At 46.2% G+C, this 14,268-nt stretch overlaps 1 long non-coding RNA gene across 1 annotated transcript in view; it reads right to left on the bottom strand.

Moving 5' to 3' along the window:
- Window positions 1–13,293: 13,293 nt before the first annotated feature.
- LOC125122102 (uncharacterized) overlaps window positions 13,294–14,268 on the bottom strand; it is a 32,173-nt gene continuing 31,198 nt past the window's right edge. Inside the window, exons 3-4 of the long non-coding RNA XR_007133697.1 lie at window positions 13,559–13,648; window positions 13,294–13,397 (exon numbers count right to left, since the gene is read on the bottom strand). This is a non-coding gene — a long non-coding RNA (uncharacterized LOC125122102). The remainder of the gene's footprint in view (window positions 13,398–13,558; window positions 13,649–14,268) is intronic.

Raw genomic sequence — 14,268 nt, 5'->3', positions numbered from 1 at the left:
ATGTAAGAAGGTTGATGGGCAAGTTTGAAGTATGTTCCCTGCATCCAAGAGGCGATATTAGGTGAGCCTTTGGACAGGTACGGGGTGGAACTCAGGAAGGAGGACCGAGGTCCAGGTTGGAACTCCACTTTTGCGCACTGTTTACCTGTAGGTGATAATTGACACTGGGAATTAGGCGAGATGATTTTGTCTTAGATTCTAAGGTGAGAACATGGCATCAGAGGGAAAAATAAAGGAACCCCTGGGACCACACCTCAGGAACAGCAACTTTTTTTTTGTCTTTTTTTTGTTGTTGTTGTTGTTGCTATTTCTTGGGCCGCTCCCGCGGCATATGGAGGTTCCCAGGCTAGGGGTTGAATCGGAGCTGTAGCCACCGGCCTACGCCAGAGCCACAGCAACTCGGGATCTGAGCCTCGTCTGCAACCTACACCACAGCTCACGGCAACGCCGGAATCGTTAACCCACTGAGCAAGGGCAGGGACTGAACCCGCAACCTCATGGTTCCTAGTCGGATTCGTTAACCACTGCGCCACGACGGGAACTCCAGGAATAGCAACTTTTAAATGGACTTGTTAAGAGAAAACATTAGCAGGGGATCCAGAGAGAGAGAGAGCGGGAGCTACAGGGGAGTAGGAGGAAAATAGAGAAGAATTGCTCTCCCCCTTCCCTCCCCTCCCCCCCTCCCCTCCCCTCCCCTCCTCCCTCTCCTCCCCTCTCCCCTCCTCCTTCTCCCTCCCCTTCCTTCCCCCTCCCCTCCCCTTCTCTCCCTTTTTCCTCCCCTCCCCTCCCCCCTCCTCTCCCCCCCCTTATTCCTCCACCTCCTCCTCCTTTTTCTTTTTTTTTTGCCTTTTTTCTAGGGCACCCACAGCATATGGAGGCTTCCAGGCTAGGGGGCTAATCGTAGCTGTAGCCACTGACCTATACGACAGCCACAGCAACACCAGATCCTTAACACATTGAGTGAGGCCAGGGATCGAACCTCCATCTCATGGTTCCTAGTTGGATTTGTTAACCACGGAGCCATGACGGGAACTCCCCTTTTTTCTTTTTTTCAATGACAGACTTGAGCATGAGCCTCCCTTCATTGTGTTTTTATTTATTCTAGGAAATTAGCTCCATCTTGTCCTGGACCAGGTTGTTTGGGAAGGGCTACTGATTTTACACACACACACACACACACACACAATTGAATGGACATTTTTTCCAACAGAGAGTCTGTAAGCCAAAGGAAAAAAGGTATATTCAAGCTACCAAATGATACCTAAAATTTGATGAGAAAACACATGTATTTTAAAAATAACTTTGACACTCTAATGGTCATTTCTCTCTTTTTTTCTTTCTTTCTTTTTTTTTTCTTTTCAGGGCCACATCCATGGCATATGGAAATTCCCAGGCTAGGCATTGAATCAGAGCTACAGCTGCTGGTCCACACCACAGCCACAGCAATGCAGGATTCTAGCCTTGTCTGTGGCCTACACCAGCTTGCAGCAACACATTGGATCTTTAACCACTGAGCAAGGCCAGGGACTGAACCTGCATCCTCATGGATACTAGTCAGGTTCACTTCCGCGGCACCACAATGAGAACTTCTGGTTTATTTCTGAAGTGGATATTTTTCTGAGAAACATCATTCTTCTGTCCAAAGAGACGAAAAATGCGAGTTGCTTGTCATGGTGACTTGACAGTTGTAGACTGGAAGAGTCTCTTCTTGCAAAGATATGAAATCTTTTACATAATTAAAGTAGTAGATACATATAGCTAGATAGGTATGCATGTATTTCCATTACTTTAGTCATTGAACAGTTTTTCCTTTTTTAAAGTTTTATTAAAGTGTAGTTGATTTCAAGGTCGTAATACCTTCTGCTTTATAAGAACAAAGTGATTCACTTATTTATGTACACATGTCCCTTCTTTCAGATTCCCTTCCCGCATAGATGATCACAGAATGTTGGATAGAGTATCCTGTGCTCTTCGGCAGGTCCCCATTGGCCAGTCATTCCATATAACTCAGTGTGCATACGCCAATCCCCAAACACCTCTTTCTTCATCTAGCCCCTTGCAGAGGGCTTGAGGTACCACAGAGAGTCAGTTGCAGACGGGCCCACGTGCCGAGGGTGTGCAGGAACCTCATAGGGAACCAGGGGATGCGAGTCACGTGATGCTTCTGCTGCCCCGCGGCTGTGCAGATGCTGCCGCTCCCGGGGGAGCTGGGCCGGGCTGGCAGGCGGGCTTGACTCAGGTCTTGGAGGATGAATGCCTAACTGGGAAGAGACTGTGAACACTCTGGGTTCCTGGAACCGCCTGTGCAAAGACTCAGACGCTCAGCCACGTTAAGGGAAATGGGACTTCTGGAATCAAGATGGGGCTCCTACTGGCCAAGAGTGCTGCTCCAGAGGGAGGGGGAGGGCTGTACTCAGCCTCGATCAGTCTTAAAAACCATCTTCTCCCAGAGCATTTTGTGATGCTTTGGGGCCATTTCTACTCGCTGACGGCATCCCTTTCTGCTGTTCCCCCGAGTGCATATTTAGGTAGAATACTGGTATAAATTTATTTAATAATCACATGTTGGCTGCAGACCAAAGCCAAGCTTGTAAACACCTTTATAAAATAAGGAGAACCTTCCCATAATTCTTCAAAGAAATAAATCTGTCTTGCCCGAGACCGATTTTAAACGCACCCCAGCGAGGCTCCTGCTAAAGCAGATGTGGGGAGTCTCGAACCTAAGCGATTGAACAATAAAATTTTAAAGTGAGGAGTTATTAAGCTTGAAAGACGAGAGCAAGTTGAAGAGATTTTGAAGAACTCAGAATTTTGTTTCAGGACGGGTGGAAGCTGGCTGAGCCCCTCCCATGGCTTAGCTGGAAGAGCCAGTGCACTCGAAGGGCTTCGGCTTGGTTTCCACGGAGTCCGGAGCGGCACCCTGGCCAGGCTGCGGAGTTTTCTGGGGAGAGGCCGGGTGGATGGGACTTTGATGCTTCATGTGCCCTGACAACTGCCAAGCGACAAAGGCACTGAATGAAAGTTCATGGCTGTGCCATTCTCTGTAATTGAAAATGCTACATAAAAAATCAACTATGTCAACAGTGCCTGCTGCCTTGCTTCGCGTCCCAGAGAGAGACCCGCGGACGTTTTAAGTGATTCCTGCAACTTAAAAGAGTGATAACCGCAGAGGCCGAGAAGGAGCAGCTGGTGGGCAAAGCTGCTTTGGGTAAACCTGTCACAGCTCATGAGTAAACAGAATCTGAATACAGACGCGCCACGTAGGGGGAATCGATTGCTTTTTCTACAAAATAAAAGGAAGAGTTTTGCTCAGGGCGATGTGACGATGCCTTGCAACTGGTCTGCATTAACTGCCACTTTCTTCTTGCTCTCTCACCGCTCAACTTTCCTTCATGCTACAGCGAGCCGCTGAGCTTGTGTATCGTGCACTGCGAATATCTAAACTGGAAATAATTAAAATATATATTTCATTTATAGTGGGCCTTATGTGAGGAGAAGTAAAGATTGCCACAGCTTCCTGACTATATGAGTTAATGTTGTGTTCTGCATTTTCTTAATTTTCCACGTTTTAACGGCCTCTGTTCCTTATTTGGGGGGCAGGGAGCTTGGAGAGGCATGGAATACAGACTCACTGGGGCAGAAACTCACCACTCTCCAGAATAGGAGGGGATGGCCTGGGGAAGGTCAAGTTGATGGTGGGGCTCCTTGACATTGGTTTTCTCCAGTGTCTCCCTTCAGGGAAAACCAGCCTGTTATCAAGGGTGAGCTTCAAAGTGGAGAGTGGTTTATAGCCATATAGCCACTGGAGAATTCCATTAGGATGTGTTTTTAAATTTTAATTTAATACTTTTTATTGAAGTATAGTTGATTTACAATGTTGTGTTACTTTCTGCTGTTCAACAAAGTGACTCAGATATATATTCGTATTTTTCATATTCTTTTCCATGGTGGTTTATCATGGGATATTGAATATAGTTCTCTGTGCTCTGCAGTAGGGCCTTGTTGTTTATCCATCCTGGATATAAGACTTTGCCCCTGCTAATCCCATCATTTTTAGAATATAACGAAGTGAATGTTCAAAATGAAGTTCCAAAAGTAATTATCAATAGGAGAAAATACAGTGCATTAGATACATGTCCACGGTGAAATGAAGTCATTGATAGATTAAGGCAAATGCCCATTTTTCAGAATGAATCTGGACATCATTTTGATGAAGGCTAAGCTAGCGTAAACGAACCAGAAATGAGATGCAAAGTCTGAATTGCTTCCAAATCTTGGGGTTTATTTGTATGACGGAACCTTATAAAGGAAAGTGCCCAACATGGAGTTGCATGTGTGCTTTCGGTTATGCTTAATTATACGGAGATGTGTTTGAGGCATTCTAACGTGTTTGGAGATGGAAACTCTGCAGGGGAATCCAAGAGGTCACATGCACTCTCATTTATCCTGTGATTTTTCAAATGGCAAAGAAAAATTCGTTCTAGGAAAGGTTGACAATGTGGTATCTAAAGGCGCCGAATGGAAAAGTAAAGCAGGACAGACATGAAATGTTTTTCTCCTCGATAATCCCCATAAAAAGTCATTGACACAATGAAAAGGTATCTTCCCCAAGAGCAACCCATAGCCTCTGGCTCAGAGAGTTTGAACAGCCTCTTTCAAATTGCCTGGCATCCTGGCACAGGAATAGATGTCTCAGAAATTACACCCCAACTTCTTTGCGAACAGGTGATTATGAAGGTCCATCTCGCTGAATGGAATCTGAATTTACAAAGACTCATGAGAAAAAGAGAGAACATTTATGAGGGTTGGGAATAGAGGAATGACTATGGAGAAAGGTGGAGATCCGAGCTGCGGCTGCAACCTACGCCACAGCTCATAGCAACGCTGGATCCTTAACCCACCAAGCGAGGCCAGGGATCGAACCAGCAACCTCATAGTTCCTAGTCAGATTCGTTAACCACTAAGCCACGATGGGAACTCCCTTTTCTATTCTTAAAGGTGTATGAACTTCTTGTGCCGGCAGACAACTGAGATCTTAAGCACTCTTGCCTGGGTAGATGGTCCCATCTTTATCCCTTTTCAGCCCTTCTGGCCCCTAACTCAGTGCACTGGCCCCTTTAATCAATAAGGAATGGCCAGTCATGATGGGCAGGGACATTTGGGCCCTAGCAAGGGACACTGCCCCATCTTATATCTGCATCCCCAACCCCCTCCTCTGCCTGTCAACCCCAGTTCTTGCTCAAGATTAGAACCAATAGAGGCTCCAGGCCACTTTTTTTTTTTTTTTTGCTCACTAGATGCCACTGAAGACCACAGAAGAGCATCAAATAAATTATCTGTCATTCAAAGCAAAAGTCTTAGCAGCTGCAGAAAAAAGAACCCTTGTCCTTGCCTTCCAGTGTGTCTAAGACCCCAAAAGCTGCCAAAGCACCTTGACACATTATCCTGATGATTAAGCCTCTTTGTGTCTAGACAAGGCATGTGAGATCTGAATCTTAACCTCCATGTGCCAGCACCATGAGGTCTACCAGCTTGCTGAATGTGTGATGGAGACCCAGCCCCATCTTCCTGTCAAACACATGGTCCATGTGGTCCACATCAGGGACAGAAAAATAGAGATGGATTTGCTGTCTTAATAAGGGAGCCCGGGCTGAATTTGATTGATGCCCTTCTCAGGGGTTGACCATGACAGTGAGGATAGACATAGCTCTAAAATTGAGGAAATGTTATTGGTGTTAATTCCTGACCTTATTTGTGATTCGCCAATGTGTTTGCCATATGATGAATAGATTGCAGATATTTTGACTTTCCATGTTTAACAGTACTTGTCTGCACCCCTGTGATGGACTCAATTGTACTTGGAGATGGACCTTTGTAGAGATAATTAAGCTTAAATGAGGTCCGAAGTGTGGGCCACAAATCTGATGACATCAGTGTTCTTACTAAAAAAAGGAAAAGACACCAGGGAATCTCTCTCTCTCTTTTATTTTATTTTATTTTTTGCATGCAGATTGAAGACTTCGTGAAGAAACAGTAAGAAGGTGGCCTTCTTTAAGCCAGGAGGAGAGGCCTCATCAGACAGATAGCAACCCTCGCAATGATTTGATCTTGAACTTCTAACCTCTAAAAGGATTAAAAAAAAAAGTTCTTTTGTTTAAGCTGCCCTGTCTGCAATACTTTGTCATGGCAGCCCCAGCAGACTAATACATCTCCACGCTGATACTTTATCAGATTCTATCTGTGTTGTAGGGGAACATGCAAGGTGTATATGAATTTGGTTCTCTCTCTTCTGCTATTTTGAAACTTGTTCTGAAAAATTGTTTGCGTCTTTGCATGACACTGGGAGTCAAAATTGATATCTTTGAGAAATAAGTCAGGAGTTCCCATTGTGGCTCAGTGGTTTAAGAACCTGAATAGTGTCCATGAGGATGCGGGTTAGATCCCTGGCCTTGATCTGTGGGTTAAGGATCCAGAGTTGTGGTGAGCGGCAGTGTAGGTCATAGACACAGCTCGCATTGCTGTGGCTGTGGTATATGCAGGCAGCTGCAGCTCTGATTCAACCTCTGGTCTGGGAACTTCCATATGCCATGGATATGGCCATAATAAGAAAAAAAAATAAGAATAAGAAAAGAAAATGAAAAAGAAATCAACTAGGTAGGATCTCGCAAAACATGCACTTGGTGGAGTGGGGGTGCCTTTCAACTTGAAGACATTTGGGACCCAAATGATCCGAAGACCTTTCCTTGGCAAAGCCGTAGGGCAGCTGATTCCTCCTGGAGGAGCCGGTCTCCGATGTGGCTGGAGGCTTGTAGATACCGGATGAGTCATCCAGGAGCAGAAAGGGAGCCAAAGGCCCTGGTGTGTTCCCTCCCCACAGTGTCTGCTTTTTTCTTTTCTGGCCACGCCGCAGCATATGCAATTCCCAGGCCAGGGATCAGATTCGAGCCACAGCTACAACCTATACTGAAGCTGCAACATATGGAAGCTCCCAGACTAGGAGTCAAATTGGAGCTGCAGCTGCCGGCCTAATGCCACAGGCACAGGCACAGGCACACTGGATCTGAGCCTCATCTGTGACCTATGCCGCAGCTTGTGGCAATGCCAGATTCTTAACCCACTGAATGAGCCCAGGGATCGAAGCTACATCCTCATGGATACTAGTCAGTTTCTTAACCCACTGAGCCACAACGGGAACTCCTATTTGTGAATGTTTTTGCTGTATTTAAACCTGTTGGGGAGTTCCCATCGTGGCACAGGGGAAACGTTATCTGACTAGGAACCACGAGGTTGCGGGTTCAATCCCTGGCCTCACTCAGTGGGTCAAAGATCTGGCGTTGCCATGAGCTGTGATGTAGGTTGCAGATATGGCTCGGATCTGGCATTGTTGTGGCTCTGGAGTAGGCTGGCAGCAACCGCTCCAATTAGACCCCTAGTCTGGGAACCTCCAGATGCCACAGGTGCGGCCCTAGGAAAAAAAAACAAAAAAAAACTTAACCTGTTGGAAGTGGTAGCAGCCACCTGCCCACTACAGAAGAGGAGCCATGGATGGTTCATTCCTTACCTTTGCTCCATTGCAGCCCCTCTCAGTGGAAAAAAGTGTCCACAGGGCTCAAGAGGGTCCACTTTATTTTTTTGTCTTTTTGCCTTTTCTAGGGTCGCTCCCACGGCATATGGGGGTTCCCAGCTAGGGGTCTAATCCGAGCTATAGCTGCCAGCCTATACCAGAGCCATAGCAACTCAGGATCCGAGCCGCGTCTGCGACCTACACCACAGCTCACGGCAATGCCGGATCCTTAACCCACTGAGCAAGGCCAGGGATCAAACCTACAACCTCATGGTTCCTAGTCGGATTCGTTAACCACTGAGCCATGACGGGAACTCCCGAGAGTCCACTTTTAAACACAGTCATTAGTAACCACTTCTTTAAATAATGGCAGCAGCCTCTTCTGGGAATTCAAAGTCCATGTATCAGCTTGTTATGATGGATCGAATACTAAATCCAAGGGCAAAATTTTTGACGTGCTTGACTCCGCAGTTTTCTGCAGAGTGTTGATGATTCTGAGAGAGTTGTTCTGGCTCTTAACAGTCTTTTTAGCACCGGGAAAACCACATTGTCTTCTAAAACAGGTTCAAAACGAAGAGACAGTGAGGCATATATGATATGATATTTATAAAAGTACAGTGAGGAAACTGGAGACCTACATGGACAGAGGAGACCCTCAACCACGCGAATCCCCTTTTGTTCAGGGAGAGCCATTTTTGAACTGAGGAACGGTGGTCTATGTTACAGACATTAAAATGTAGTTTAGGAATTCCTGTCGCGGTGCAGTGGAAACAAATCCAATTAGGAACCATGAGGTTCCAGGTTCAATCCCTGGCCTCGCTCAGTGGGTTAAGAATCCGGTGTTGCTGTGAACTGTGGTGTAGGCCAGTGGCTAGAGCTCCCATTCAACCCCTAGCCTGGGAACCTTCATATGCTTTGGGTTCCGCTCTTAAAAAGACAAAAAGACAGAAAAAAGAAAATGCGGCTTAACTGCTAAAATTTGCATGTTGGTACACAAGCTAGTAACCAGCATGTTTTTCCAAGGTGGGTTGCAAATAAAAGTCCTGGAATAAAAATCCTGCCTCTTTCTAGCTGTGTGAGCATGGACAAGTTAATAAACCTCTCTGAGTCTCATTTTCTCATGTATAAAAATGGTGGCCCTGAGACCTGGCTGGGAGGATTCTGGGAGGACGTAAATGCTCAGTGGGAGATCTGAGCCAATGACTCAAACATGGGAGTGAGGATGATGGGGAATAAAATGCCAAAAATGTAGATGAAATGTTGGAAAATTACTTGAAGCCTTATTTACAGTAACCATTTTGTTTCTTTTGTTGTGTGTGTGTGTGTGTGTGTGTGTGTGTGTGTGTGTGTGTCTTTTTGCCTTTTCTAGGGCCGCTCCCGCGGCATATGGAGTTCTCAGGGATCTAACTGGAGCTGTAGCCACCAGCCTACACCAGAGCCACAGCAACGCGGGATCTGAGCCATGTCTGCAACCTACCCCACAGCTCATGGCAACGCCAGATCCTTAACCCACTGAGCAAGGTCAGGGATTGAGCCCTCAACCTCACAGTTCCTAGTCGGATTTGTTAACCACTGCGCCACGACGGGAACTCCCATTTTGTTTCTTAAAACTATTCTTTAGAAGCGAAACTATAGCTCTAGCCCAGTCAAGTAATAATTGCTACAAACTGTGCCTCAGTGGGTTCAGGGGGTTCTGAGAATCTTTAAGAGGATCCCTACATACATTTAAATATTTACTGTAGGACTGGCTACACAACTGTGATGAAAAGTATGTTTCTCAAACATTTCTGCATTAAACCCAGTTAGTTCCATGACCCCGCTCTCCGTTGTATTAATAAATCTACTCAATCAGTGGTTTTTCTTTCCTTCTTTTTTTTTAATTCCGAGAGGAAATTTTGAAGATGGTGCTGAAATCGAGCCAGATGGTCAGATCTGACTTTTCACGTTAGGTGAGTGCTCATACTTTATCCTGAAGCAACTGCAAGAGCAGAAATCACGGCGAATGGCCTCCGAGAGCATCAGACCCAAAGACTCTCAGGGGTTTTATGTTCTGTCAAACATTTCATCAAACGGCGCGAGAAACATATCTTTCATGTCCCTTTCATTTTCAGAAAGGCTGTGTCCTTTCTATTAGAGGAAAGTAGATTTGATATGTGTTTTAAATTACCGCATATAATAACATTCTCTGGCAATGTATCTTTTCCTTGTTGAAGCCAATGCAAAGTTTTTTTTCTTCCTACAAACACAGTTGATTCATTTAATTCCCTTTCAGATAAAACGTTTAAAATCTGAAATCATTCTCGTCCACCTTAAATAAAACAAAGAAACCGTTGTGATTTTAGGGACCGGACTTTTTCTTCCTTTTCCACTGGATGGAATTTTAAAAAATTGATGAATAGGCAGCATACAGGAGGTCAAGATGATAACTAATCTGATTTGATAGAAAAGAAACGTGGGCTTGCACAGCAGAAGAATTGGGAAATGTGTTATCTAAATATGTCACGGGATATATGGGCTTTAATCTGTAACATATGTGAAGTTTAATCGTTAGGCAATGAATTCCTCTTCCGAGGTCCGTATGGTGAGTATCAATGAGTATAATATTTTCTGAGCTGAATGAAATGCCCGAGACCAATCTCTCAAGATTTAATTACCCACTTAGAAGTCCCCAGAGTTCTTGAAAGAAGCCTCAAGACCCATAGATCACACTTCTCATGGTTGCTCTGTATGGGAAGGGGAGTCAAAGCCATGGGGGTCAGCTCTACCTGGCATTTTGAAGTGGGTGACACAGAGCAGAAAGCCCGCCCTGTCCCCACCCATCAATGCCCTTGTGGACCCCACACACCCAAGGCCCTGACTTCCTGATGATGGTGAGGGCGACGCCTCAATAATTGGACACAGTAAGGACCTTAATTCCCACTTAAGGAGTATTTGCTGTGTGCAGGGCACTGGGAGTATTTGCAATGAATTACCTTCAATTTCCATATCATTCATTTGTTTTGTTTTGGGGTTTCTTTCTGTTCCTCACCTCCCATGGCCAGGCCTTTGCTGAACTCTGCAGAGATGAGCAGTAACACCAGGGGACCGGTGCTGAGGCAGACTGGAACAAGGTCATGTGAAAGGGAGCAGTGGAGATGGGTGTGGGACTGCCTCAGAGTATCTTCGAGAAACACTTTCCTTTTTCTTTCTTTCTTTTCTTCTTAAGGGCCCAATTTATGACATATGGAATTTCCCCGGCTAGGGGTCAAATCAGAGCTGCATCTGCGACCTCTGCTGCAGCTTGTGGCGACATCAGATTCTTCACCCACTGAGTGAGGCCAGGGGTTTGAACCTGCATCCTTTGTCAAGTTCTTAACCCACTGACCCACAGTGGGAACTCCTTTTTTCTTTTTTTATTAAAGTAAGGTTGTCTTAAAATGCTGTGCTAATTTCTGCTGTGCTAAGGGAATGCCACCTGAGCTGAGAGGGGATGGAAAAGAGGAGTCCCCCTGAGGGAACAGCAAGTGCCAGTCCCTGAGGCAGGACAGAACTTGGCAGATGCAAACGGGAGCACTGGGGCCAGTGTGGGTGGAGGGCAGGGCCCGAGAGATGGAGTGACCAGCTGGCCTAGGAGGTCTTGCTTGGGACTTTGGATGCTCTTGGAAGAGAAATCCTGTGAGGCACTGAAGGTTTGGAAGCAGGGGAGCGACATGAGCCGATTTATATTTTAAGAGTCTCCTCCATCTGCAATCCAGGACGGTGGATGAACTTCCAATTAGGAAGCTCCGGCAACCCAGCCCATAGCCTGAGGGCTGGTAAATCGGATCCCGTGGTGGCAGAGAGCTAACACTGACTGGCCGGTAAAGTCAACAAACAGGAAGCGAGAAGCCACCTGGCTGGTAAAGAGACCAACGAGGGAGATGGGAATTTGGGTGGGTGGGGGGAACTTTAGGGATGACGTTCAGGAGATTTATTTTAGGGATAGTAATCCTGAGCTCTCCCTTGGACATCTAGGTCCCGGCAGATGAGATTCAGGTTCATGACGCCTTGTTCTTCCTCAAGAATCTCCAAGAAATAGAAACCTTTTCAGAGCTCTTGAGACAGGCCTGAGCCGATGTGAGGCAGTCAGTCCTGGTTCCTCCCCCAGGGACCGTTCATACCTTCGAAGCAGGGCCATTGATGTGTTTGATCACAGGCTGCTTCCCCAGACACACTGGGGTGCCGCATGGCACATGCTCCAGATTACTTTTCTAAACTTCCCGAGGTTGGGACATGTTTGCCTCTCTCTCCCCTACCCCCTGTTCACATGAGGATCTGTGGCTTTCTGTCAGTCTGGAAGTCAGCAGAAGGGACAGTCCTGGAGAGGCATGTTTGGGACCTGGACCCTCAAGGGACAAGGAAAAGGAGGTGGATGTGGGAAAGTCATGGTTGCTCTGCAGTTTCTATAGAATGTTCAGCAAGAAGACCCTACCTCCTTGAAGCCCCAGTGGGCCCTGAGGAGCTGGTGGGAGGTCCTAGGGGCTCCCTCCGGGCAGCGTCCAATCTCAGGAGGCACCACTTCTGCTCTGGGTTTGGTGGGAGAAAAAGTGCCTTCTGATTCTACAGTCTTTTTTTTTTTTTTCATTTACTAGCCCATGCTCCATCTTTTGTTTTTAGGGCTGCAGCCATGGCTATGGAGGTTCCCAGGCTAGGCGTCCAATCAGAGTTACAGCTGCCAGCCTACGCCAGAGCCTCAGCAATGCAGGATCCAAGCCAAGTCTGTGACCTACACCACAGCTCAAGGCAACACCGGATCCTTAACCCACTGAGCGAGGCCAGGGATTGAACCCGCAACCTCATGGTTCCTAGTGGGATTCGTTTCCACCGTGCCATGACAGGAACTCCGGCTTCCACAGTCTTGATTTTAATTGTTCAGCACAGCCCTCTGACCAGGGTTTTCAGGGATTGCCTTTTATACTTTATGGTTATTCATTATGGCTTAGAATCATTTTATGTTACTAAGTGCTTTTTATTTATTAAGACCAGCATAAATTTCCCATGATATTCAGGGTATAAAAATGCCAAGGTTCTCTATTTTTATTTTTTAAAGTATCAAATTAAATACAGCTTGTGCTCTCACTCACCAGTGTAGGATCTGTGGGTTTCAGGGGGGACTCGACCTCCATCCCTCCCCCCAATTCCAGAGAGTATGAGGGGTAACTCAAGGCAAATGGAAAAGTCCCTTTTCCATGTGTGGGGGGCTGGTGGTCATTGCCACAGCACCTAGCTCAGGCCCCTGGTCCATTCAAGCCTGGCCAGCTCCCTGAAACCATGGCCACCCGCTGAGCCCTTTACTGCCAGGGCCTGGCACTTGGTACTATGCCACCAGGGCCCACGTGGCCATGTCGAGTTGCTGGTCTGGGGAGAAGCTGCCCTTCTCTGCAGCCACAGCTTCCCCCAGGAGCGGCCCCTGCAGTCTCTGGCCATTACAGCCCCCAGCTCCCTCCACACTGGACAGCTCCCAAGACTCGCCTTCCTCGAAGGTAGGAGACAGGTGCACTTCACTCCAGGTAAGACCTTAGCAGCAACACAAACACAGGCTATGAACAAGCTTTTTTTTTTTTTAGGGCTGCAGCCAGGGCATATGGTGGTTCCCAGGCTGGGGGTCCAATCAGAGCTGAAGCCATTGGCCACAGCAATGCAGGATCTGAGCAGCATCTGCGACCTACACCACAACTCTGGATCCTTAACCCACTGAGGAAGGCCAGGGATCGAATCTGCATCTTCATGGATGCTGGTCAGATTCATTAACCTCAGAGCCACAACCGGACCTCCCTCAACAAGTTTGTCGTACCCTCTTACAGATGAAACAGACCTGGAAAACAAATAACAAATAAAAATCCTACAGATATCTGCATTATGAGCATGTAAAACTTTATAGATGTTCGGCAGAATTGCGATACCAAGGAAGGAGAGAAAAAGCCTTAAGGAAGAAAAACTATGTGGAATAAGCATGATTTTTTTTTTTTAACCCACCTTCGCAGTATTCCAGAAGCTTCCCCAGTTGTCAAAGGAATTGTATACAGTCCTCAAAACACAGTCGCAGTTACATCTCTAAACTGTCACCTGGTGAGACACATTTTGAAACAAAGATTGAAATAATATCACTAAACTAAGTCAGATAACCCATATGGGGGGGTTTATCTTGAAAATACGTCCCCCCCCAATCCCCGTAATTAAATTAATATGTGCCGATTGCCGAATAATTTGAAACTACAGAAAGTGCCCTGAAGAATAAGATTAACATTGTCCGAAATTCCCTCACAGGGATACCCTTTGTGATATTTTAGGCTTTCCTTCCAATTTTGCCTCGAATGCTGGCTCTGTGTCCAGTATTTCTGTATTTACATAGCTGAAGTATTAGAGTACGCGCAGATCGTGTCCTGTTTTTCTTTCCATAATTTTGGATTGTCATGTCTCTTTCTCAGGAAATACGCTTAAAAATGAAGTGCGGATGCCAGTCTCATAGGTGACACCCAGCATTGGACAAGCAAACTTCTCTCCTCTCTCTTCCCTCAGCCAGGCACACATGGTCCCAGAGAACCCCGTGAGCATGAAAGAAGGCTAAGAATAAATAGGGATAAAAACATCATTCATGCAGGCGTCAGCAGGAACTATGACTTTCTTTTTTATTTTTTTTATTTTTATTTTTTATTTTTTTAAATTATTTATTATTATTTTTTTCC

Source organism: Phacochoerus africanus, chromosome 3, assembly GCF_016906955.1.
Source record: "Phacochoerus africanus isolate WHEZ1 chromosome 3, ROS_Pafr_v1, whole genome shotgun sequence".
Classification (NCBI taxonomy): domain Eukaryota; kingdom Metazoa; phylum Chordata; class Mammalia; order Artiodactyla; family Suidae; genus Phacochoerus; species Phacochoerus africanus.
This window is presented reverse-complemented; position numbering and strand designations above follow the sequence as displayed.